This window comes from Macrosteles quadrilineatus, unplaced genomic scaffold (assembly GCF_028750875.1).
Source record: "Macrosteles quadrilineatus isolate MER2022 unplaced genomic scaffold, UCM_ALF_1.0 Scaffold_7__1_contigs__length_78375512, whole genome shotgun sequence".
Taxonomy (NCBI): Eukaryota; Metazoa; Arthropoda; class Insecta; order Hemiptera; family Cicadellidae; genus Macrosteles; species Macrosteles quadrilineatus.
The window spans coordinates 76456597-76481213 of record NW_026542600.1 but is presented as its reverse complement, the minus strand read 5'-3'; the positions used below and the strand labels follow the sequence as shown (position 1 = coordinate 76481213).

At 41.8% G+C, this 24617-nt stretch overlaps 1 protein-coding gene across 1 annotated transcript in view; it reads right to left on the bottom strand.

The window, feature by feature from the left end:
- Nucleotides 1-24617, bottom strand: part of LOC128997876 (glucose dehydrogenase [FAD, quinone]-like) — a 96471-nt gene that overhangs the window by 33789 nt on the left and 38065 nt on the right. Inside the window, exon 2 of the mRNA XM_054423653.1 lies at nt 13979-14022. The gene's annotated coding sequence lies outside the window, so the exon portion shown is untranslated. The remainder of the gene's footprint in view (nt 1-13978; nt 14023-24617) is intronic.

The window sequence follows — 24617 nt, the reverse complement described above, 5'->3', positions numbered from 1 at the left end:
ATACAGTGTTCGAACGTATTCGCGAACCAGCATGATTGGACCATGAACACGGGGTTTTATGGGGTAAAAATTGGGTATCTGTTTTTTAACCCTCAAAATTTAGAATCTCTCCCTAAACCACTTTGAAGAGCTTAAAAAAGTAATTTTGTACATTGATTTGTTTTGTACAATTATTGGTTACAGAGAATGTTATTCTTAGTTATTCCCCATGTTATTCTTAGTGTTTTTGTGAATTTTTGATCAAACTTGGCAAATTTAAATATTTTATACTAAACTTCTGTATTAATATTTAATTACCTTCCCTGTAGCAGCAAACCTTTTTAACACTCGTAAAAAAATGTAATTTAAACAGATTAAAGTGAAAATGAAATCAGACCAATGGAAATGTGCTTAGTCTGCAGGTTTGTTGCAGCAGGGGTATTACTTAAACTGTACTGTTGTAGACTGAGGCTCAATAATTTTATGATGACCTACAAGAAGACCTTTGCTGAATGACTCAATGATTTCTTGCGAGGTTTTATGATTATGATTACAGATGTAGACTTTGTGTCATGAATCGCTTTAGATTACTACTAATAACACATCTGACATTTGTACAGAACAATATCATACTTAAAGTGATGCCATGTGGTGTCTTCATTGTTACAAAATGCGAGTATTTGTAGCTTTTGTTTCGTTGTGGGTATCTTTGACGAATTCAGTACGGTACTTGTTTGTTAAACAAAAAAGTGGTGTACAAGTAATAACTCGTGCAAACAATTATTAGCTTTGGTAGATTTTTTCTTAGTCAAATGGGAGTAAAACGTAATTACGTAATTAAAGTAGGTTCACGCTAGTGAGGAAGCTTAACCAATACTGCCATTTTAAATATGTTCATATTACGAAATAACGTGAATATCTCTATGTAAAAAGTCCGGTGTTGATTTTCACCCTAAGCTTTGGCTAAAAATAACTATTGACCTAAACTCAATTTCTTACATTAACACCAAATGGAAAACGTCCTTCACTAAAATGCATAAGATAACTATTGATTATATTTTTAACTTTTGGTTTTTATTCATTTTTTAAATTTTAGCTACGAAACAATATACTGAGTAATGTCTTAAGCTTCATGGTATTCATAAAACTAACCACCGTATATTACAATGTCTAAATGCTTATGTTTTGATCTAGGAAGTTTTTGCAAAAAGTTCAATGATTTATGATTTGTCATTTACTTACAATCATCATCATTTACTCATCATTTAATCATAATCATACTTAAAATTATTTACATACAACATGACACTTATTCTCTAACGCCGATGCTAAAGAGATACGAGTGGTCACATTTACATATAATAAAGTCAGGCTTATTACAGGGTACCGTTTCAATAGAGCACTGTCATTATTGTCGACACAAAGAAGGAAAGCTTTCTGCAGTTCCCGGTGGATGCACACGGGAATGTAGTGCAATTAACAACTGTTCTTAGCCTAATGCCACGTGTTTTGTATTTAAACTGTGCCTTGAGTTCCCTATGCAGACACCAATTACTTTTATGCTTCAAACGACTCAATCTTTCTTCATTTGATACTTTGCAGATTACACTATGTCAGAAATGAAAATTTTCTGAATATGCTCTAATTTAATATAACGCTATAAGTAATTCATTTAAAGAGAAGTTGATAAAATCAACCGTTTGTTATTATAAACTAAATTAAATTTATACTCAAACCGTTTCGAATAGAAATTTGGCCAAGGAAATTTTGATAGGGAACCGTTACGGTAAGATTACGATAATATAAATCAGCCAATACAAATTCGATTCTTTGAGTTCCACAGATTTGTGTGGATTTTCAGGGTCCTCAGGGTCTTTTTCAGAAGATTCTTTGGAATATTCTACATTATAAACATTGAGCAATGTAATTAATTGATGATTTAGTTATACTAAACAATGCGTAGCCTATTATAATATACCCTAACCTTACACTACGGAAATTCCAAATAAACCGAGAAAGGAAGAGAAAAAATTAATTGAATGATTACAATTTTTTAAATTATTTTTTTTAAAGAGGTTGGCGGCCTCTTTTAACCTTGCATTTGCCCGTCCACATAGACTAACCGCCCGTACGTGGAACGTTTACAGCAAAGCAAGAAGTGAGCCGGTACAGTACAAAGGTGAACTGTACTGATAAATTTTAGTGGCAGTGACCAGGATCCGAACCCACGACACTGCTGTCTTGGGCCCGAAGTCCCGCGATGTTACCGACTGAGCCACCGACTTACTTCCCAACAATTCCGACTCACTACAATTGTTCTTCCCCTGGATACAAAATAATTACAAGTGGAATATTTGATTTGTATAATAACTTTATTTCATATTCTTACGAGCTTACTGCTATTTTAAATATAAAATCACTATGTGTTAAATTTTACAGCACAAAGCAGGGTAGCTGAGAAGTTATTGTGCTCGAGTAGTAATCAAAATGTCAGTGGTTTTATCCTGAGAGAGATGGTTCGAAACTGGACTCAGGTCTCCTAGGACATTGGGCTATGAAAACGATCCTGGTGAAATAAACTGATGTAGTCTTATTTAGTCAGTTACTGCTCACTTCATTCTGAACTCATTCTACGCTTATGCTTGTTTTTAATATATCAACTTGCGTCTTTATCTTGATATAAATAGTCATCAAAATTATATTCACTTTCACTTTACTTTCAAGGAAGTGCGGGGAGAGTTTCCTCTGCATAATATACATTCATCTTCAAAAGACCTCCTGATCCTACAAAAGGTCCCTTGACCTGCGAAAGACCTCCTGATCCTACAAAAGGTCCCTTGACCTGCGAAAGACCTCCTGATCCTACAAAAGGTCCCTTGACCTGCGAAAGACCTCCTGATCCTACAAAAGACCCCTTGACCTTCAAAAGACCCCCTGATACTACAAAAGGTCCCTTGACCTGCGAAAGACCCCCTGATACTACAAAAGGTCCCTTGAGCTGCGAAAGACCCCCCTGAACCTACAAAAGATCCCTTGACCTTCAAAAGACCCCCTGATACTACAAAAGGTCCCTTGACCTGCGAAAGACCTCCTGATCCTACAAAAGACCCCTTGACCTTCAAAAGACCCCCTGATACTACAAAAGGTCCCTTGACCTGCGAAAGACCCCCTGATACTACAAAAGGTCCCTTGACCTTCGAATGACCCCCTGATCCTACAAAAGGTCCCTTGACCTGCGAAAGACCACTTGAACCTACAAAAGGTCCCTTGAGCTGCGAAAGACCTCCTGATCCTACAAAAGACCCCTTGACCTTCGAAAGACCCCCTGATACTACAAAAGGTCCCTTGACCTGCGAAAGACCCCCTGATACTACAAAAGGTCCCTTGACCTGCGAAAGACCCCCTGATACTACAAAAGGTCCCTTGACCTGCGAAAGACCCCCTGATACTACAAAAGGTCCCTTGACCTGCGAAAGACCCCCTGATACTACAAAAGGTCCCTTGACCTGCGAAAGACCCCCTGATACTACAAAAGGTCCCTTGACCTTCGAATGACCCCCTGATCCTACAAAAGGTCCCTTGACCTGCGAAAGACCACTTGAACCTACAAAAGGTCCCTTGAGCTGCGAAAGACCCCCCTGAACCTACAAAAGATCCCTTGACCTGCGAAAGACCCCCCTGAACCTACAAAAGATCCCTTGACCTGTGAAAGACCCCCTGAACCTACAAAAAATCCCTTGTCCTGCGAAAGACCCCCCTGAACCTACAAAAGATCCCTTGACCTGTGAAAGACCCCCCTGAACCTACAAAAGATCCCTTGAGCTGCGAAAAACCCCGTTATCCTACTAAAGATCCCTTGACCTGCGAAAGACCCCGTGATACTACAAAAGGTCCCTTGACCTTCGAAAGACCTCCTGATCCTACAAAAAGTTCCTTGACCTGTAAAATACACCCTGATCCTATAAAGGGTTCAGGGACCTGCGAAAGACCCCCCTGGTCCTACAAAAGTTCACTTAAATTGGAAATGATCCCTTGATCGAATACAAATTTATATTGGAAAAGATCCCTTGATCGAATACAAATTTATTTTGGAACCTCATACTACATTAGTGTGATAACTGTTTCTCTGTTGACTGAGAGAGAGGGGGCAGTATCGCCAGGCTCTGTATCACCAATTGTTACGTAAAGACAGAAGGAGTCGTGACGATTTTGAACTATGACGTCACGCTTTGCTCCTGTCAGGACAGCAAGCAAACCGTGGCAATGCGTTGGGTTATGCAATGCAGACCTTCATCATTTAACATTGACAAAGATTTCTCAATATTAGGCTTACTTCCGTTCTTACGCCCACGTTACTGAAACAAGCAGGAGCTGCATATTAATAATAATTATATGAATAGTTTTTACCATAAACGGCAGTGAAATGGAAACAATATAAAAGAGTGAAAACTAATCAAGTGTGAATCATAATAGCCTTGGCTTTATCATCATTTACAAAATACTTTTTTGTTTTATTTTCATCTGTTGATGGTTCTTCTGTGGTTACTGTTCTTTCTTTAAAAAAGAATTTAACATAAATTTCCAATTATTAAAATTTTGACCTGAGAATAATAGCAAGTTTATATTGACGTTTGCCATTTCAATGTTCAATAACTTACTCTTTCTAGGCCTACTTTACCAAGACTGTAAGCTCCAAAAAACATGACTCTTCTTGGCTGCCTGGGCCCATAACCTTTTATATTATTTTATTCTTAAATAAAATAAGTCAGCACGTGGAAGAACAATTATTTTATTGACAGGACATAAACTTTTGTGTTACAGAAAATTAAACTGACAGAACTCACTTGTAAACAGAAACATAAATTGGACAACAAAGGAAATCATATTCAATGAATCATATGTTAACAGATCTAATATATTATCTTAACAGAAACAAAATTAGGTAGACAAATATATTCGTTCTGATTTTTGTTTCTACGTAAATTCGTGATTATTCTATCGTAAATAAGTATATCATATCAAACATTAATTAAAAAATATGAGGGGGCTTGTAAACTAGTCCAGTTAACAGCTCTGAATTAGGATTGATTCCATAAGAGGTTGTTTTCCATAAGAGGTGGCGAGAGGTAAGCGTAAGCCCCTCAGGGGGGATGTGGGCCCTTGTGGCACCCTTCCCTCAAGACCGCTGTGAGTCAGTTAATCTGTACTGTGTCCTTTAGTCACAGCCTACATGGGGTGCCACTGTTATCACTAAAGGCAGCGGATCTATGGTGGCAGAGTGAATGTCTGCCCTAGGGTCGGGGAGCAGCGACACTAGTATGACCTGAGGCCGAGGTGATGGACACCGGTCCGGGCTCAGTGTCAATTGAGCAGCAGGCGGAGTGAATGGATCACGGTAAGGCTGCTGCACTGCCCTCCAGTTCTGGTATGTGTGCAGCGGTGCTGGAGTAAGTATTGATGAGCGGAGTGTATGGAACACGGTACGGTCTTCAAACTGCTAACCTGGTATTGTTTCAGAAGCTAAGATGTCTGCTAATCAAACTACGGAAAATACCCCAGGTGGGTCAGCGCCTAGGCGTGAATCCCACCCCTCCATCTTGGAGGGCTTGCCCATGGATTCTGGGGAGGGCAAATTATCAGGCACTGTTTCAGAGACGAAGGTGGAGGGGGGCAAAGAGGCTTTTGCCAGGAGCTCCCTCACTGCTAGATCTCCACAAAACCAAAGTATCGACGACGTTCAAATGCTTGAGGAAGCACACAGGGCTTTGGCGGGTAGTGTGGCTGACTCAAGCGCCCATTCAAATCTAACCCTGGGCTCTACCTCTGAGGTGGCAACACCGGACCTGTGCGTAGAGACCCAGGCATGTGCAACTGTTCCAGAACAGGAGAGAAGACAACGGCCATCTTTACCCCCTAGTGTGTGGAGGACACAGGTCAGGGCAAGGAAGGAGGCTGAGGGTACTTGGCTTTCAAAAGCTGAGTACAAAAAATCCAAAGGGTTTGTCAACAAGCCCAAGAGGAAAAGGCAGGCTGAAACTCCCAGTCCTGCTGGAGGAGAGGGCTCTGGTATTTCTCCTATGCGCAGAGTTTCAGGTCCACCGCAGCAGCATCAGACTCAGCAGACTCCAAAGCGGCCGAGAAGGTGGGATGTCCCACCCCCGCCGCCAAGGAGCGCTGCAGAGGGCGATGCCAGCAAGGACTTGACCTTCAAGGACCAACTCTCGGGCTGGAAGATGGCGATTGTTCCGGAGAATTATCCTGACGATAGGTTCACTGATGAACAATTTTGCCTGTTACAGGAGAAACTGTTTGAGATGGTTATTATGGCCGCCACTCCTCAGCAGATCCTGAAAACCTACAAGGACAAAGGTGCCCTCGCAGTCTTGTGCGGAAACGAGGAGACCAGAGATTGGCTCAAGGAGGTGGCTGTTGGTCTGGGTCCGGTGGGCGTGGGGGGGCCGAGTGTGATTGTGGGGGATCATAAAGATCTCCTGCGTACAACCAAGGTCCTTCTCCATACCGACTGGATCCTGGCCAGGAAAGATCCTAAAGAAATCTTTGAGTTTGTCCAGAAGCTGAATCCTGGACTGTCAACCAGAGACTGGAGAGTGGTCAGTTGCAAGCGAGAGGCGGAACACCAAACTCTGGTTCTGGCAATTGACTGCGGGAGTGCCAAGTTCCTGAGGGACAGGGGCTGGAGGATTTTCTTGGGTATAACAAGGGTTCAACTCAAGGTTCTTTCAGGTGCTCCTGATGACGATCCGAATACTGCAGGCGAACCTACAGCACAGTAAAGCTGCCACTGCGGTACTCTGTGCGAGTACTGCGGGTGGGGCTTTTGACTTTGCCCTTATCCAGGAACCCTGGGTTAGAGACGGCAATATAACGGGAATGGGGGTCTCTAGGGGCCAGGTATTCTCGGCTCAGGTCCGGAATCCTAGAACCTGCATTTGGACTAGCAATGACACCATTTGTGTGCCGGTTCTGGAATTTTGTTCCAGAGACATCACAACGGTAGAGACCAAATGCAGGGAGTCCGGACGGCGTCTACTACTTGCTTCAGCATACATGCCGCAAGATGAGCCCACGCAGCCTCCGCAAGAGGAAGTTAGGAAGCTGGTCGAGCACTCGGCCAGGACCGGCGTCGACCTCGTGCTGGGCTGCGACTCCAACTCCCACAACACTGCTTGGGGTTGTAGGGACAATAACGCAAGAGGTAAGGCACTTCTTGAATACTTAGCCTCTAATGGTCTAATGATTGCTAATGTCGGTTCAGAACCAACTTTTCATAGCAGGGTTGGGGAATCTGTAATAGATCTTACTATAACCAACGTGGGGATCAGTAACAGAATTCTGGATTGGAGGGTATCCCAGGAACCTTCCCTCTCTGATCACAGACATATCATGTTCAACATTGGTAACTTTTCCTTGGAAAAGATTGAGTTCAGGAATCCCAGAAAGGCAGATTGGGATATGTACAGATCAACTCTTAAAGAGCGCATTGAATGCTTTGACACACAGTTCCCTTGGGTCAGAGACACCAACACGCTAGACCTTGCCTCTGGGAGCTTAGGCGAGGCCATTGTCACGTCCTTTGACGAGAGCTGCCCGCTAACGGTGAGGAAGCAGGGTAAAGTGAGTTGGTGGACCACAGAGCTTACCAGCCTGAAAAAGAGAGTCAGGTCTCAGTTCAGGTGGGCGAAGAGGACAAATAATTGGGATGGCTATCATAGATTGCTAACCCAATATAACATGGCTGTAAGGAGGGCCAAAAGGCTCTCCTGGAAACATTTCTGTAGCAAGCTAGAAAGTGTTAGAGATACATCTAGGATATACACTGTCCTAACAAAGGACAGCTCCTCCAAGCTAGGCCCCCTCAAGGAGCCTGGGGGAGATATGCTGTATGAACCTAAGGAAGTGCTAAAGCTCATGGCGGCCACCCACTTCCCTGGCTGCATCATCCCAAGCGAGCCATTGGTGCCGGAGGATGAGGAACAAGCTGTCGCAAGGGCAAACAACACTCGGTGGAGGGTTGCGTGCCACATTGTGACACACAGTCGTGTGAGATGGGCCATAGGGTCACTCATCCCATACAAATCACCTGGACCTGACGAGGTAAGACCTGTCTGTCTCCAGCAAGGTATCGATATATTACTTCCGGCAATGAGTAAGTTGTTCAGGGCCAGCTTGGCCCTGGGACACATTCCCCCGGCCTGGAGCATCTCAAGGGTGGTTTTCATCCCAAAACCTGGTAAGGCAAGTTACACGGATCCCAAGTCCTTCCGTCCCATCTCTCTGTCCTCATTCCTGTTGAAGACCTTAGAGAAACTGGTGCTGAGGTATGTGGGGGACACAGTCCTCAGAGTCAATCCCCTACATAGAAACCAGCACGCCTATACCCCAGGAAGATCCTGTGACTCTGCCCTACATCACCTGGTAAGCAGAATCGACAAGGCGTTTGAGTTCAAGGAGATTGCCCTTGGGGCGTTCCTTGACATCCAGGGCGCCTTTGACAACACTGAAACCCAGGCTGTAATCAATGCTGCCAGAGCTCGTGGATTCCATGAGGTGGTGTGCAGGTGGGTAGAGTCTCTACTTAAGAGGAGGAAGGTAAGACTCTCTCTTCACAATGAGGTTCTGGAGGCCAGGACCACACGAGGGTGTCCACAGGGGGGTGTACTCTCTCCTCTTCTCTGGAACCTTGTTGTGGACGACTTAATTAGATCTCTCAGTGATAGTGGTGTATTCGTTCAAGGATACGCGGACGACATTGTGATACTAGTTATGGGTAAATTCAACAACACGGTCTCCGACCTCATGAACACAGCCTTGAGGTCAGTTGGACAATGGTGCACTGAGGTAGGCCTTTCTATCAACCCCTCCAAAGTGGCGGTTATCCCCTTCACGAGGAGGCGCGATCTAAATGGCATTGGACCTCTGAGACTACAAGACACAGTGCTTGAAATGCAGAATCAGGTAAAGTACCTGGGGGTGGTATTGGACCGAAAGCTGCAATGGGGGCCACAACTCCAAAAGGTCATTGATCGAGGTAAGTGGTCACTCATGGCCTGCAGACGCATGGTGGGAGGAACCTGGGGGCTCAAGCCGGCGCTCATGCACTGGCTATTTGTCTCCGTGGTAAGGCCCGCCATGACATACGGCTCACTCGTGTGGTGGCCCAAGATGGACTCAGTGTCGGCGGTGAGAGATCTGGCTGCCGTCCAAAGACTCGCCTGTCTCATCATCACGGGCGCAATGAGCAGCTGTCCGGGAGCCTCACTGGACTGCCTTCTCAACCTCACTCCGATTGACCTGCATGTCAAGGTCACTGCGAGGAGGACTGCCTACAGACTCCAGTGTGAAAACCTTTGGTTGGATGTTGGAGGATCCCGAGGTCACTCTCGGATCACTCAGCAGGTAAGAGGGGAGGTAATGGACATGCCCTCGGATCACATGCCGACTCGATTCTTCTTCGCCAGACCATTCACTGTCCTCATTCCGTCCCGGGATGAGTGGATGTCCGGTGGGAATCCTCTTCCACAAGGCGACCTTGAATGGTATACTGATGGTTCTAAGGTAAGAAGTGGGACTGGGGCTGGAATTCATGGAGTGCAGAACGGGGTGGACATTTGTCTTCCTATGGGCACTCACCCAACTGTGTTCCAGGCCGAAATGACTGCGATTATGGTATGTGCTAGGGAAAACCTGAGGCTAGGCTTCAGGGACATTAACATTTCCATTTTCACAGACAGCCAGGCTGCGCTCAAAGCGCTTGATTCCTATGAATTTAATTCTAAGGTGGTCTGGGACTGCCTTTCTGCGGTATGTGACCTGGGCAGGCGCAACAAGGTAACGCTCTGTTGGGTTCCTGGGCACTCAGGGATAGAAGGGAATGAGGTGGCTGACAGGCTAGCAAATGTCGCGTCAGCCTCAGACTTCGTGGGACCACAGCCTTTCTGTGGAATCTCTCGTGGGCATGCATGTCACTCAGTCATGGCATGGGCTCAGGAGGAACACAGGAAAAGATGGGTTAGGCTTCAGCACCATAGGGTAAGTAAGCTCACCCTCTTCTCTCCTTCCCAGACGGTCGCCTCCAATGCCCTACGCTTGGACAGGAGGCGACTCAGACAGATCACAGGAATGGTCACTGGACATGGCTTTCTGAAATTACACCTGCATCGCTTGAGGATCCACAATGGTGACACTGCGTGTAGGAAATGTGGGCAATCAGAGGAGACTGCTGATCACCTACTCTACGACTGCACAGCTCTGAATGAGGTAAGGGACAGTACTCTTGGTGTAATGACAAGGGGCAGACACCTTCCTCAGGAGGAGCTCATTGACAGGATGCTTGAGTTCATTAAGCAACTCAGGTTTGACGGACTCTGAAGTACCATGTGGGGAGCGCAAAAAGCCCATCAGTGGCTGACGTGCAATAGGACAAGGTCCGCCCCTACAGAATCAATCAATCAAGAGGTTGTTTTGAGCTAGTAATCAATATTGATGTAATTGTCAAATGATTCTAATACGTTGGATTGAAAAGTAAGGAATAAATGCATCAATATTTTGTTGGTCTGAACCTACTTCCGTTCTACGATTTATACAGAATGTGTATCTACTGTATAATTATTGTCGCAAGGGTGTCATTGAGATTACATTGAGCGTACATGTCAATAACATAGATCTATATACTCAGTAAGATAATAGAGGATCGTATATTCACGTAGTTTATGTTGTCATGATAAGTAACCCTAATGCATGTGAACTATAAGCCAATTTGAGAATTGGGAGAAAACCAATTTGTATGTTAATAAAATATCTGGAGATTAGGCGTATTGTGAAATGGGGTGAGAATCAATAAATGTTAGAGAAATGTGACAGAGGTTTCAAATCACATATTACATATTTTCCGCTCTGGAGTTCCTTGCCCCTGGGCGCAAACCAAGAGCTAATAACCAATCAGGCCGACTTCCGATTTCCAAACTGATCGTAATTTTTTAGACGGCGCTTTTGTTACGTGTATTCTATTGTTCACATAACGACTGAAATAAGTCACTCGAACCGTCGAACTAGTTAGTAAGCCGGGAGCCCTCAGCGGTTCAAAGATCATCTAGAAAATAGGGATTGTAGTGATTGCAAACGTCTGACGGCGATAGATCGTAACGGACGATGCCCTAAACTAATGTCCAACGGCGTTCACCCTTGTTCAGAGAAAGCGAGTCGGTGTTGTTGGTGTAGCCCCAGGCTCGCTTCGCTTGCATCCAGTTTCCGACAATTCATTGAGACAAATCTAAACTCGGAGAAAGTGGTATCACATGGCCCATGTGGATGTGTAAATGCCCTCGACATTCATTACTTGTGCAGATAACATAGCCGATCTTGTTTCCTAGTTGGTGGAGCCCCCCATTAAGTAGTCTTGGTCTTATCTGGATCTAGGAATTAACAAACAATCGTTTGCGGAAGGTTTAGGGGTTTGCCACGTTTCTCTTACGCCGACTTCTACGCGATCTGGTTACCAAACGGATATTGCCATTTACTATTCCACCAGGACCTTGCAGCAGCTGCGTTCAGAAACACTTACATGTAAGAATATCTGTCTACATGTAAGAATCATCCGTCTTTAGGGTACTGTATTCGTCGAAGAACGGTTGTTAGGACTTTGATAGGGGAATCCCATCCCGGTAGTTTTGAAACAGTTTCAGTTTTAATTGCTGAACCACTAGGCTTGAGTCTCCGATGTGATGGTTATCACTAGCCAGGGTATCAGGGGGTCAGGGCTTCCCCTCCCCCACCTAGCGAGCTTGCAATCTTCTGTTCTCACACTTTTACCTTCTCACGCGCTCTTTTGGTCTTATGTCTATCTACACATCTGATTTACATCTGACTCACATATCTCGTCAGTAACGAAGTTGAAGAAAAGCGCTTTGCTCTAGAGAGAGCACAATCTGGGCGAAAAACCCCTCACGTTTTCAGAACTGTCATTGTAATCGGTAAAAAACTTGACCAATAAATACTTGAAAGTTATAACAGTATGTTTATCATAATAAAATGAGAAAAAATTATAAAAGTTTGTTTTAATATGTTTCATGTCCAGTTGTTGTGGTGGTAAGTTATCCGAGGTATTGTTTCCTGAATTATATATCACGCTTAGTAACAATAAGTTTTACGGCGTTTCGGAATCAAAAATCTGACCCCCCCTCCACACGTGGAATAGTTAAAAAAGGTTAGTACACACACAGCCAAAGCTAGTTACTGACAAAATAATTACCACACTAAGAACTGTCTCGTAGTGCAAGCATGAGACTAAATTCAATAAAATTTCTCTCTAGGAGACCGAAGTAGCTTCCAGATCCCTAAACGTCGTAAAACCTTGTTTTTAACTAATCGTAATGTGTTCGCAATAATTCCTAAACTAACTAACGTACTTGTTTGGTTTTAATCAGAGAAGGGGAGGGGCTATAGCCACCTCATTGGACCCCGAAAATATAAGTTTATACATAAATTTCGTCACAAAACGTAACAGATGGCATTAAAGGTCACCAAACGGTTTTAAATACAACATTCACCTCCGCAGGACTCCTCCTGGTGAAGAACGCACCAGTTCAGGGATTGAAACTTGGCTTTCAATACTCTCAAACCCCAGTTTGTGACCTGGAGATAACATTTGACCTTCAACCTCTTCAGATTACACACAAGTTCCTGGATCTTCTCTTTCTTTTACAAAGATGTTAATGACCTCCTAGACTGTCCAGAACTTATTCAAACGGCAGTTCTTCCCAACATAGTATGTATACAACAGTGGTATACCTCGTCTACACCGGCTAGGGAACTAAGTTACAGTTACTGTAATGTCGACTTTTTTGGCGTTTCAACTCACGTCTTCAGGTTAAAGATCAGCCAGATTCTTGTTTGAAAAAAATATTCTTATGTCCGTCTAGCCATGAGCCACTGTCATTAGTTACATTTAAATATTTACCCTTTTGTTTTTGTTGCTGTTATTTTGTTATCGTTATTATTGATAAGACTTATATTTTTTGTATTTAGTGAAAATTGTTGCATTTATACTATTATTACGTTTAAATCTCTTAATACTCTTGTTATGGTTATATTACGTTATTGTTTATTAACACTTTCTGTGATGTATTAGATATTTACACATGTCTTATATATCCATGTGTATTTTTTTTAAATAGTGTAATCGTTGAGAGAAACAAATAAACACCCCCGTTAGCCCCTCCCCCTCCTTGACACGGCCCTAGAAGCATCACCGGTTTACGAATGAAGAGAATTATTATCGAGGTAGAGACATGGATAGCTTAGGTAGATTATCATAATAAATTATAACAATTAGTTTCAGTAATAACGAGAAAATAATAATAAATTCGTGTTTTCATTTGACAATGCAATCTTCTAGCCATCACCAGGGTATGTCTATTATATATATAATAGGCTAATGTACGAGAATATAACTTTTGAGCCAGTTGCATGTGGATGGTAATGTATTTATAATCTACAAACAAGAGGAATATAGGTAGTTAAACATGGTAGTTTTTAACACTGCACTGTACTTCTGGTTCTGCTGAACCTCTTCGATGGACTTCCAGATTCTAGATCTGGACGGCTTATCTACAAATACGCAGTTTAAAGGGTCAAAATTAATCTTGCATGAAAACATTTTTTCTTTCTACACAGACAAAACAACGTGAACTTGTATTTAGTTCCTCATACATACAGTATCTACTTTCAAACGTAATATTCCCAAAAATAACAAATATTGCCCTAACTGATATCCGACTAAGGTTAAGTTGACATAAATAAATTTAAATATCAATAACTATAAATTAACTATGAAAAATATTTAAAAGTGTACAATGGATTAAAAACTTTATCAACCAAACCGGTTTTCTATTTCTATCCTAAATTAGTCTACAAGTACGTTTAAAATAAAATAAAATAAAATAAAATTCTACACATTTTATAATAATTATGTGTTTCTTACCTTACAAACGTAGATGCTGCCAGTGGTAAAATATGTTGTACGCCCTGAAACAGAATTCAACTATAACATTAACAAAGACTTAATTCGGTGGAAGATTACATATTAAATGTGATTATACTGTACGAGTAAAAAATTTTATGTTCATGATTATGTCTTACTTAAGAATAAAACATTCCAGTATGACTATTAAATTAATGTTGTGCGAATATTTTTTTACAGCAAATATGTTGTAGAAGATTCAACATGAGGGTTTATTATTTGTTATTATAACAATGTTTTATATTGTTTCCTTCACAGAGAGATTACTATAATTAACACAATGTTCATCATAAAGTAAAAAAAACGTGACATATTGTATCATTACAAAAACTGGTGCGTTGAACAAATCTTATAAAACGTTGCTAACTTCGAGGGTTTTGAAATTTGTTAATTTAATTTTAAACTATATTATTATTTAGTAGGTTAATTTACAGTGAAGTTAAAATCCATCGTTATCACCTTAATTTAATAAATCAATAGTAATATTCACTATTTATTATGTACCCAATAATATACCGTTAATTAAATAAATAATTCTTTATGATAAGAACACTTATATTTTTGTTGCATTATATTAGTAAGGTCTATTTCCATTAGCATATTACACAACTAATTAGGACTTTGTAAACTTATCACTTACCAAATCAATAATAAAAGAAAGGAACTATAGTGAGACTGTCACATTTGGTTGACATCTGACCGCAAAACGCGACTGTTGTTGCGTAGCGTCGACCTTACGATTGGCGACGGCGGCGTACCGCAAGGGTGTATTCTAGGACCATACAAATTGTAATGAGAGTTCGGAGGTCGCTGCACGCTCCTTGCTTCCTCTGTCTTTAATATGAGCTTGGCTACCAAGAGGATATCCGTACAATCATTACCAGGCTTTGTACAATTGTTTCTAATGTAGGAGATAGTTGATTACAAGAGTTACTGGATAGCAGTTATTATGTTTTGGAGGACGAGTTCTTACATAATACATCTTGTATCTTTACTTTTCAAGGATAGTAGGTCATTTTCTAGTCAGGCGTATAGTTCTCAAATTATAAACACTACTCATAGTGGTTATTGACATAGCAAAGTCTTGTGGTTGAACAGTGAAGCTGTGGCATTATTACAGTCGATATGTACTCAAAATAAAATCTTAGGACGTATGGAAACATTCCGTGAGACCTACAGACAAGTCTTTTACAAGGGCGATAACTCTTGAATTCCCTTTTCCTTCTTTGGCTTGTTGAGCCGATTCAGTAACATAATGGGCAACACAGATATTTAACTGTTGAGGTGGTAGTACTGGGATGGGAACCGTGAACCCCCAGCCTCAATTTCACTGTAGGCCTACGTCGTATGCCTACAGAATGTGCCGACTAACTAAATTGTTATTTTGTATTCGTTGGAATTAGATTATTGTTGGCTTTGATTTTACGTTTGGAAATCATATCGTAGGTGCTTCCATACGACGTCAAGATATAGCTAACGCAACACTTATTTAATGTAAAATTTAAATTGCTTATAGAAGGTTGTCAGGATAACCTTTCTTTCATTCTAATTTGTGTGAATGCTGTTTGGTTGGTTGTGTCTTTTTTTAAAGCCATATACTGTGTCTGGCTTTTTGTGAATCCTACAGTACTGACCTATCCCTTATTATATCAATAAGCTACCTCTTCCTAATCCGGAATCCATTATTGTGGAATCACCCATTCCGTACAGCTATTTGACAAAATGTTAATATTTTTACATGAGTCAGAAATGCACGAGCTTTCAAACCCAAGTTTTTCTGTAGAAGGTGCTTTATTACATACAAAGGATACCAACACAGCCCCCGGAATAACCCTCACTGTACTCTGCACTTTAAGTTTAAAAACCAACCATGCTTTCATTAATCCGCCGGGTTGGATCCCAATATCAGTTCGTACCAATGGGGGGTTTCTGTGTTGACAGACACATGATATCAATGTTTGGTGGGTCCTGATCGAGCGAAATCATGCCGAAGCAGGGCCCTTGGTAAACAGTTTATTTACTGTGAGAAGGTTCGGACCGTTAGAACCTTGGCCTTTCACGTTCACCGATGCTGCAACTGATGAGCCTAGCCGGCAGTTTTAGTCATAACCAGTTCAAGGTTATCGAGTCATTTAGAAGAACTATAGTCGAGATGCGATGGTAACCATTCTTCGCAGTCCACTCTTCGTAAGTGTATTGACCTGCTTTACATAAGGGCTTATCAGAGCCACATGAACTAAAACGGTCTTTAGCATATCGCACAACCTATGGGAATGACAGGGTTTGAGGGGATTTCGAAGATCATGATTGCCATGTTCACTGTCACATAAAGACAGGGAAGCAGTTCTGAGTATTTTAACCTGAAATGAGTGAGGGATGAGTGTAGAATTCAGTAAAAAGCATATGCAGTTTTGTTACTGAATAAGACCAAACAATCGTTTCTTTATCAACGATTTATTAAAAACCCAATGATCAGGGACAGCTAGGTTCAGTTTAGAACCATTTAAAACAGTTAAGGTAGGTTAGATTAGGTAAAACCTATAGTAGTAAGTATTCGGGAGTTTGACTTGCCTCATGATTAAATCTCACTTTGCTAGAATCTCTTCAAAAAGACAGACCTCTCTTACAAGGAGGACTTACTTTGGGTTCCCCAGACTTCATCGAGCGGAGCAAAGCGAAGCTACACTCCTGCTTTTGTTTTACAAATACTCCTCCTGAACGGCTAAAGCGATGTGCCCGAAATTTAGCACAGTCATAGTAACCAACCAGGGGAAGGTATAAATCTAAAATGGTACAAATCGGACCTCAGGGCTTTTCCCTACGAGAATTAAAACTTTTAGAAATTTAACATGGGCCTTATGGGTTAATTGGTCGCCATGAAATTATTTGCGAGATAACAATAAAAAGGTAAACAGGCAACGAATCATCTAAAGTAGCACATTACAAATACCGTACAGAGAAAAAGGGAAGAACAATCGTATTAATGTCATTGAGCATAATTTACAACGAAAATGTATAACCAATAATTAGGGTCGCCGGGATTAGGCTGATGCACCATTGACTTTAAATACTCCAAATAGGCACTCCATTTAGTTGAATCAAATTGAACCATCGACTTAGGATACTGCAAGTAGATAATTAATTTACGTGAGCCAAATGTACCAATGAGTTTGGATACTGCAAGTAAACAATTTGTTTACGTGAACCCGACGTATCATTGACTTTGAGTACTTGTAACTTACTTCCATTCCATAGTGGTTATAAAAACTCATTGTACCGTTGCATGCTGAAACGAATGAGCTAGCGAACTTGGAGTCGAGTCAAAGAAAATGCTTGCTTTGCCAAGAAAATTGAGGTATGCATGCCGATGTTTTGGAGTAAAAATGATGTTCACTTGGTGAAGGCCACAGTAAATTTCTGATAAAAATAGATTTCTATGGTGTTAATCACATAAAGATATCTATGTGATCTACTAATTGAATTTACCTTTGGTGTAAAGGGACTTTTCGGCCACCCTGTATATATCTCATTTACGAGAAACAGATTTAACATCGACTCTAGGTAAGTATTGGATTAAAATGCTAGCTCCGCTCAATATTGCAAGCAGAAAACTGCATTGTACACCTAGTTAGAATGTTTCTAGACAAACCAGTAGTTTGATCCACAACAAAGGACATTTCTCCAAGCACGATGAATAGGAATATTCGTTTCTTCCTCCAATCCGTGTCAAAAATCAGGAGTGGGATTTCAAGACATTAAATGAAAGAGGATCAAATAAAAGTCCAGACTCAGAAGGTACAAAGAGTTTTTGCTTTTCAGGATGACAAAGTCACACTTAAATATGGAACTGATTGTTATGGTAGAATGATGTATTCTGCCACATTTGATAGCAAAGTGATTGTGTCTTGAAATGAAAGCAACTTGGGATCCAATCCGGGTTAATTTCCATCCAGCACGACATGATCTGCCTGGTCTGAAGGTAAGGATTCGTGTGAAAGGAGATGGCGTTCTGTATGGGTTGCAACACTCATGACTTGATCTAGAATCGACGCACTTTAAGATAAAAATGTGATTCATTCAGAGGCAAAGACAGGCCTCGTGTATCAAAACGCTGTTATTATAGTTTAATATGTCCAATTAGTACCCTCCATCAAAAAGTAAAATAAAACAATGCTCTTTTGACATTCAAGACGTAAATTACACTGAAGGGAAGGGAAGGACTGTAGTCCAGGCATGTCAACCATAGCTTATTGTAAATAATATTTTATACTAAAAGTATACATTGATTTAATCCAGCATTATGAATACTTTAACAATATTATCAAAATGTTATGCATTACTTGAATAGCAATGGACCACATTTTTACACATAATGTATCATGATTATTGTCCCTGTTTCTGTATTGACTATGTCTTAAATTGATAGGTATGACAAGATATGGAGATGTTCTTAAACGCCTACATTTCCTAGCCTAATAGCTTTAAAGAATATCATAAATTTTAATGCTTCACCTCATTTTCATTACACTCGTTATAATGTCATAAATAATAACAAAACGTAAAATTTGTTAAAGAATATCATAAATTTTAATGCTTCACCTCATTTTCATTACACTCGTTATAATGTCATAAATAATAACAAAACGTAAAATTTGATGATAAACGAATAATCCATTCAACATTAACACATTGGTCATGTCTACGACTCATCTTCATTTTCTATGACGGTACGTTGAAGACCAGAAACAGATTTACACTGTGAGGGTTGATTTTTTACACCTCACCTTTTTTTATCATATCATGGCTGAGATCGCAAGACAAAAATGGTTTTACTTGAGGATCATCATAGTAGTACGAACGATTAAGGATTTTGAGGTTAAGCATGGTGAGGCGAGGCTCAAGTAGTTAGCGCGAGCACCGATGTAGCCGCCGCCGAAGCCGAGTCAGACTGCCAAAACTGGTTTCTGCGCATGACCGGCCCAGACGTGCAACAAAACCACTGGGACCGGGCGCCGCCGCACAGTCTGTGCCATTTTGTGACCCAATCAACACGTCTCTCTCTAAGGTATAGTGCCTACTTGATATCATTTTATGATTCAGGGAAATTAGTGGTTTTACGTTTTGATATTCACGAACGATATTGATTAATTGATTTGCGATAATTTGTTCACGATAAACGAGGTTTTCGATTTTGATCAGTGATCAATTGGTTTTTTTGCAATTTAATTTAGATTTTAAATTGTGAAATAATTAGTTTGAAGTTAATGAAATTTTGCCGACTAGCAATATCAAATCCAAATGAGTTAGCATACACTAGGCTATTGAGGAAAGCAAAAGTTGAGCAAGGCCAATTGAGTATTCTGAAGGATTTTTACCTACACATCTTATATTACATAACCTCTGTGTCACCTTCCAATATCCCTCCTTTTGCTGAAGCATAAGCAGCATCCTTTGGGCAGAACACGCTACTCAATTACCTAAACCCTCTTGTATCGCAGTTAAGGAGTGATTTAATAGGTTAAGCCTTAGCCTAGTTGTTATTGAAGAACTATATAATTTGAGGGTGACAATAGCCTAAGCTTGTGTAATATAACGTCATATAAACTCAATGTTGCCTTCCAAACACCTCTCCTTTTGCTGAAGTATAAGCAGCATCCTTTGGGCAGTGTACGCCATTCTATAGCCTACTACCCAACTACCCTATCTTGTATGCTTAACGAATTTCTGGTACTTAATTCAACGTAGAGAGAGTTACGAGACACAATTAATTAGCTATAAGGTGTTTACGATTTAATAACGACATAACCTATTTGCCACGCACAACACAACAGTGTTCTGCTCGACGTTTTGTTATTATTTTGCGTCTGGTCCGAACTATCGATCGTATTGAAATCGATAGCTATCGAAGTTAACACCGAATATACTACCGGAATAATAGTTTATATTTAGCCGTTGATTAAAGTTGTTAGTGATTGGATCCTCGACATTGACTAGCGATATAGCATTTGATTTTGATCTGAATAGCCGCTAGCTATAATAGCCTAACAACTGATTGGTTAATAACATCTTTATTTCGTATAATAATAATACTTATTATTATTATCCAACTTGATTGACTTGAACGATTGCGTGAATATAGATAGCTGTTTTATAAATAGCCTAGGATAGCTGTTTTAGTGCTCGCATAGCTAGCGTTAGCCTGTTGATTATTTGGGATCATTAAAGGATAGTGGGGGGGGGTCTTAGTTATCCAAATTAACCTACCGTAACCTATCCTAGATTGCTGAAGCATATTCAGCATCCTAGTTAGCTGTACAGGCTATCTACCCTTGACCTTATTGTTGTTTAGAGCGCATTTGCGTGGGTTTAGGGTAGCGACCGAGGTTTATACGGGCGTTTAGGTAACGATTAACCTACCGTAACCTATCCTAGATTGCTGAAGCATATTCAGCGTCCTAGTTAGCTGTACAGGCTATCTGCCCTTAACCTTTTTGGTTGTTTAGAGCGCATTTGCGTGGGGTTAGGGTAGTGAACGAGGTGCATACGGGTGTTTAGGTAACGATTAACCTACCGTAACCTATCCTAGATTGCTTGAAGAATATTCAGCATCCTAGTTAGCTGTACAGGCTATCTACCCTTAACCTTTTTGTTGTTTAGAGCGCATTTGCGTGGGTTTAGGGTAGCGAACGAGGTTCATACGGGTGTTTAGGTAACGATTAACCTACCGTAACCTATCCTAGATTGCTTGAAGAATATTCAGCATCCTAGTTAGCTGTACAGGCTATCTACCCTTAACCTTGTTGTTGTTTAGAGCGCATTTGCGTGGGTTTAGGGTAGCGAACGAGGTTCATATGGGTGTTTAGGTAACGATTAACCTACCGTAACCTATCCTAGATTGCTTGAAGAATATTCAGCATCCTAGTTAGCTGTACAGGCTATCCACCCTTAACCTTTTTGTTGTTTAGAGCGCATTTGCGTGGGTTTAGGGTAGCGAACGAGGTTCATACAGGTGTTTAGGTAACGATTAACCTACCGTAACCTATCCTAGATTGCTTGAAGAATATTCAGCATCCTAGTTAGCTGTACAGGCTATCTATCCTTAACCTTTTTGTTGTTTAGAGCGCATTTGCGTGGGTTTAGGGTAGCGACCGAGGTTCATACGGGCGTTTAGGTAACGATTAACCTACCGTAACCTATCCTAGATTGCTGAAGTATATTCAGCATCCTAGTTAGCTGTGCAGGCTATCTATCCTTAACCTCTTGGTTGTATAGAGCGCATTTGCGTGGGGTTAGGGTAACGATCGGAGCGTAGCAAGGTTTAGTTTGATCCTATAACCTTTGATACCGATCCTAGTTTGCTCGAAGAACATTCAGCATCCTAACTAGCTGTACAAGCTATCGAACCTAATTCTTGAAATAGACTCTAACGCGAGAATTGAATTAACAGACAACACGACACATAGATTATACACGACAACGTTTTCTCTCGCGTCTGGTAGGGTAACGATGATGAGTGAATAGCGACAACTGGTTCGCACATTTCACTGAGTTACCCTATCATTTCAATAAAGGAATTTGATTAAACACAGACGATTGATAATTTAGATTATTTGAAACGAATTTAATATTGAGTGGAATTTCACATCAACAATATTTTGTTGATTCATATCGACCCCTGGAAATTTAAACCCAGCACTGCTGAACTATCTTTGGCGATAAGATAACGAAAACGACACACACACGGAAATTCCCTCACATATTTATGGCGCCCGAACAGGGACTACTGAATAAGTAGTTATTGTCGAAAATTTGGAAATTGTTGAAAGAAAAGTAGAAATTTGGATTTTAGACGATTTATTTGAGGAACAACGATGTTCTATCACGTAGAGAGATTCCTTAGACCATTCAAGATTCTCCTGGCATTGAATATTATGGAAGAAGGCGACAACGGGAGCGCTTCGTCACAAGGAGGCGAGCAACAACCTATCGCTACGGTCACAACCTCGTCTGGAGGAGCGGACCTACGGACATCCACTACTACGACTACTAGCTCTACGGCAGCTGGAACAGCTCAACGACCACCCTCGGATACAGAAGTAAGGGTCAGCTGGGTCTACAAGTTATCAAGATCGCAGCTTGAAGACGAGCTAGGCAAGCTGGGAACTGTACCAGAAGGAAACGCTAATCAGCTTAGAGCAGAACTTGTTCGACGGTTACGACAACGGGCTGGAAAGGAGGCGATTGAAGAGGATGATGAGTTCCACCACGCATCTCAAGAAGCACCAGCGGGTGTATCCTTAGAGTTAGAAGCCGTGAGCATCCGAGAACTTCTGGGTCTTCCACCTGATGCTGATTTTAACGAGGTCAGACGGCTGATGACACAAGCTTCAAAGCCACGCCAAGCGACCTTGTCAACTACACACCAGACAGCTCGATCAATTGTGGGGGTTCCCGACAGGCGAACCTCGATGCTTACTCCGATAAGGATGAAGTCTTATGCCCCAGTCTTCACACGCACTCAATCAAATGATGAAGGTGGTTTGGCAGAACAATTGGATTTTGGCTTTAACCACACGAGTGGACGCGAAGAGCCAATGGTGGCAGGTGACGTAGATTCACCAAGACTGTCGAACACTGCCTCCCTTTGTAATACCGTTAGGAAATGGAATTTGAGATTCGATGGAAGGAAAGAATCGGATGCCATCTCCTTCTTAGAGCGCTTGAATGAATTGATGGAATCGTATAGTGTGACCCCTGAGTTGATGTTGAAAGCGGTGCCCGAGCTATTGAAAGACAGTGCAATCCTATGGTATAGGAATAATCGAGAATTTTGGGGTGACTTTATGGACTTTGTCAGGGATTTTCAAATTCAGTACTTACCTCCCGGCTATTTACTTCACTTAGATGACGAAATTAGAAAGAGAACACAAGGGGAAGGGGAGTTGTTCAAACCCTACGTTGTAGCCATCTCGACCTTGATTCGAAGGAGAGGAGGATATTCGCAGCATGAAAAGTTAGATCGAATTTATAGAAACATGCACCCGAGCTACAAAACATATTGTTGCGGGCTTAGCAGGTTCTTTACAAATAAAACTTGGCGATTTTATAATAACTATTTATTTACACTAATTATTCTATATTTACAGATATTACAATTTCCTAACACCTAACTAAACCTATCTAAACCTAGCTAAAGCCTACTCTAATTTACAATGATTCTACTTACAGCTAACCTTTACAGGATTTATCACCACTTCTGTTACAGCACTGTCACTACACTGTCACTAGTGTCACTACACTGTCTCTACACCGTCACTACACTGTCACTGCCACTAGCACTAGCACTGGTCACGCCGACACGCGCTTGCTGCGACGATTCTCGGAAGGCTCAACACAACTCAACTGCCGTGTGCCGGAAGACGGTCCCTTATATAAGTTTGCCGTGGAACATTCTGGAGACCCCTGGTAGCCTAGACAAAGGTGTTTACGCCGTAGAAGTGTAGAAGGTTCTAGGGCCCCATTGAGGTAGTCCGTTGACATGGGCCTATTGTCTATCAGTGGTGCGCTAGGAAAAACCCGTGTAAACAAACAACCCTTTTGAGACGGCGCCTGGCTATTGTTGCGCGGGGCTCCTGACTTGTAACACTACCCCCTCCTTAAGACTGTTCTGTCCCAGAACAGATTTCCCCTGAAGCTTGCGATCTTCTGGTCCACCGGAGGTTCCCCATGGGTTGTATACGCAGACCACAATTTCGATGCCAGTGTCCTTAAAAAGTTCCTGCACCATATTTCTCACAATCCTCCATTCCAGTCCGTCATAACCACATCCCAGCCTGGGAATAGCAAGCTTTTTGATTCCAATCCGAAGAAGCTTGTCTCGCAGGTCTTGTAGGCTTTTCTTCAACGATTCGTAGGAGGGCTTCTTACTTGACGTTTCCTTCGTAACGAGGTAGAACAAATGCTGGCCGTTGCGCTTCAGGTGAAGAGTCGTGCCAATGGTGGGGCTCTGCCGCTCAAGATCTTCGGTCCCTCCAAACTTTTTCCTGAAGACTGTGGCTATACCTCGTGACGCTCTCAGGTCTTCTGCTACGCAGTGTGCCAAGGCATATTCCACTGGCAAGGTGAAGAGGTCCTTGTATAACGACCTCGGTTCTTCATTTCCACGTTTCTCAGGCACGGCGTCTTTTGGCTCGGTCGACAGGTTACGAACTTGTTGTTCCTCTCTTTGGCCATGATCTCCTTTGTAGCGTGCAAGCCTGTTGAAATGGACTATCTTTGGTTTGCCGTTTGGTTGCCTCTTAATCCGGTAGATGACGTCATTTAAACGGGCAATAACTTCATAAGGTCCTTCCCACGAGTTCTGGAGTTTTGGCGAATATCCACGACGCCTTTGGGGATTGTGTAGCCACACGAGGTCTCCAGGTGTGAACCCTCCTTTCTCGGCCTTCACGTCGTACCTCTCCTTCATCCTGTCGCTTGCTCCAGATATGTTGCGACGGACTTTCTCGTGTATCTCGTCCATCCTCTTCCGCAGATTGGATACGTAGTCCTCGCCAACCACACATTCATCTGGCTTCAAACCATACTGCAGGTCGCATGG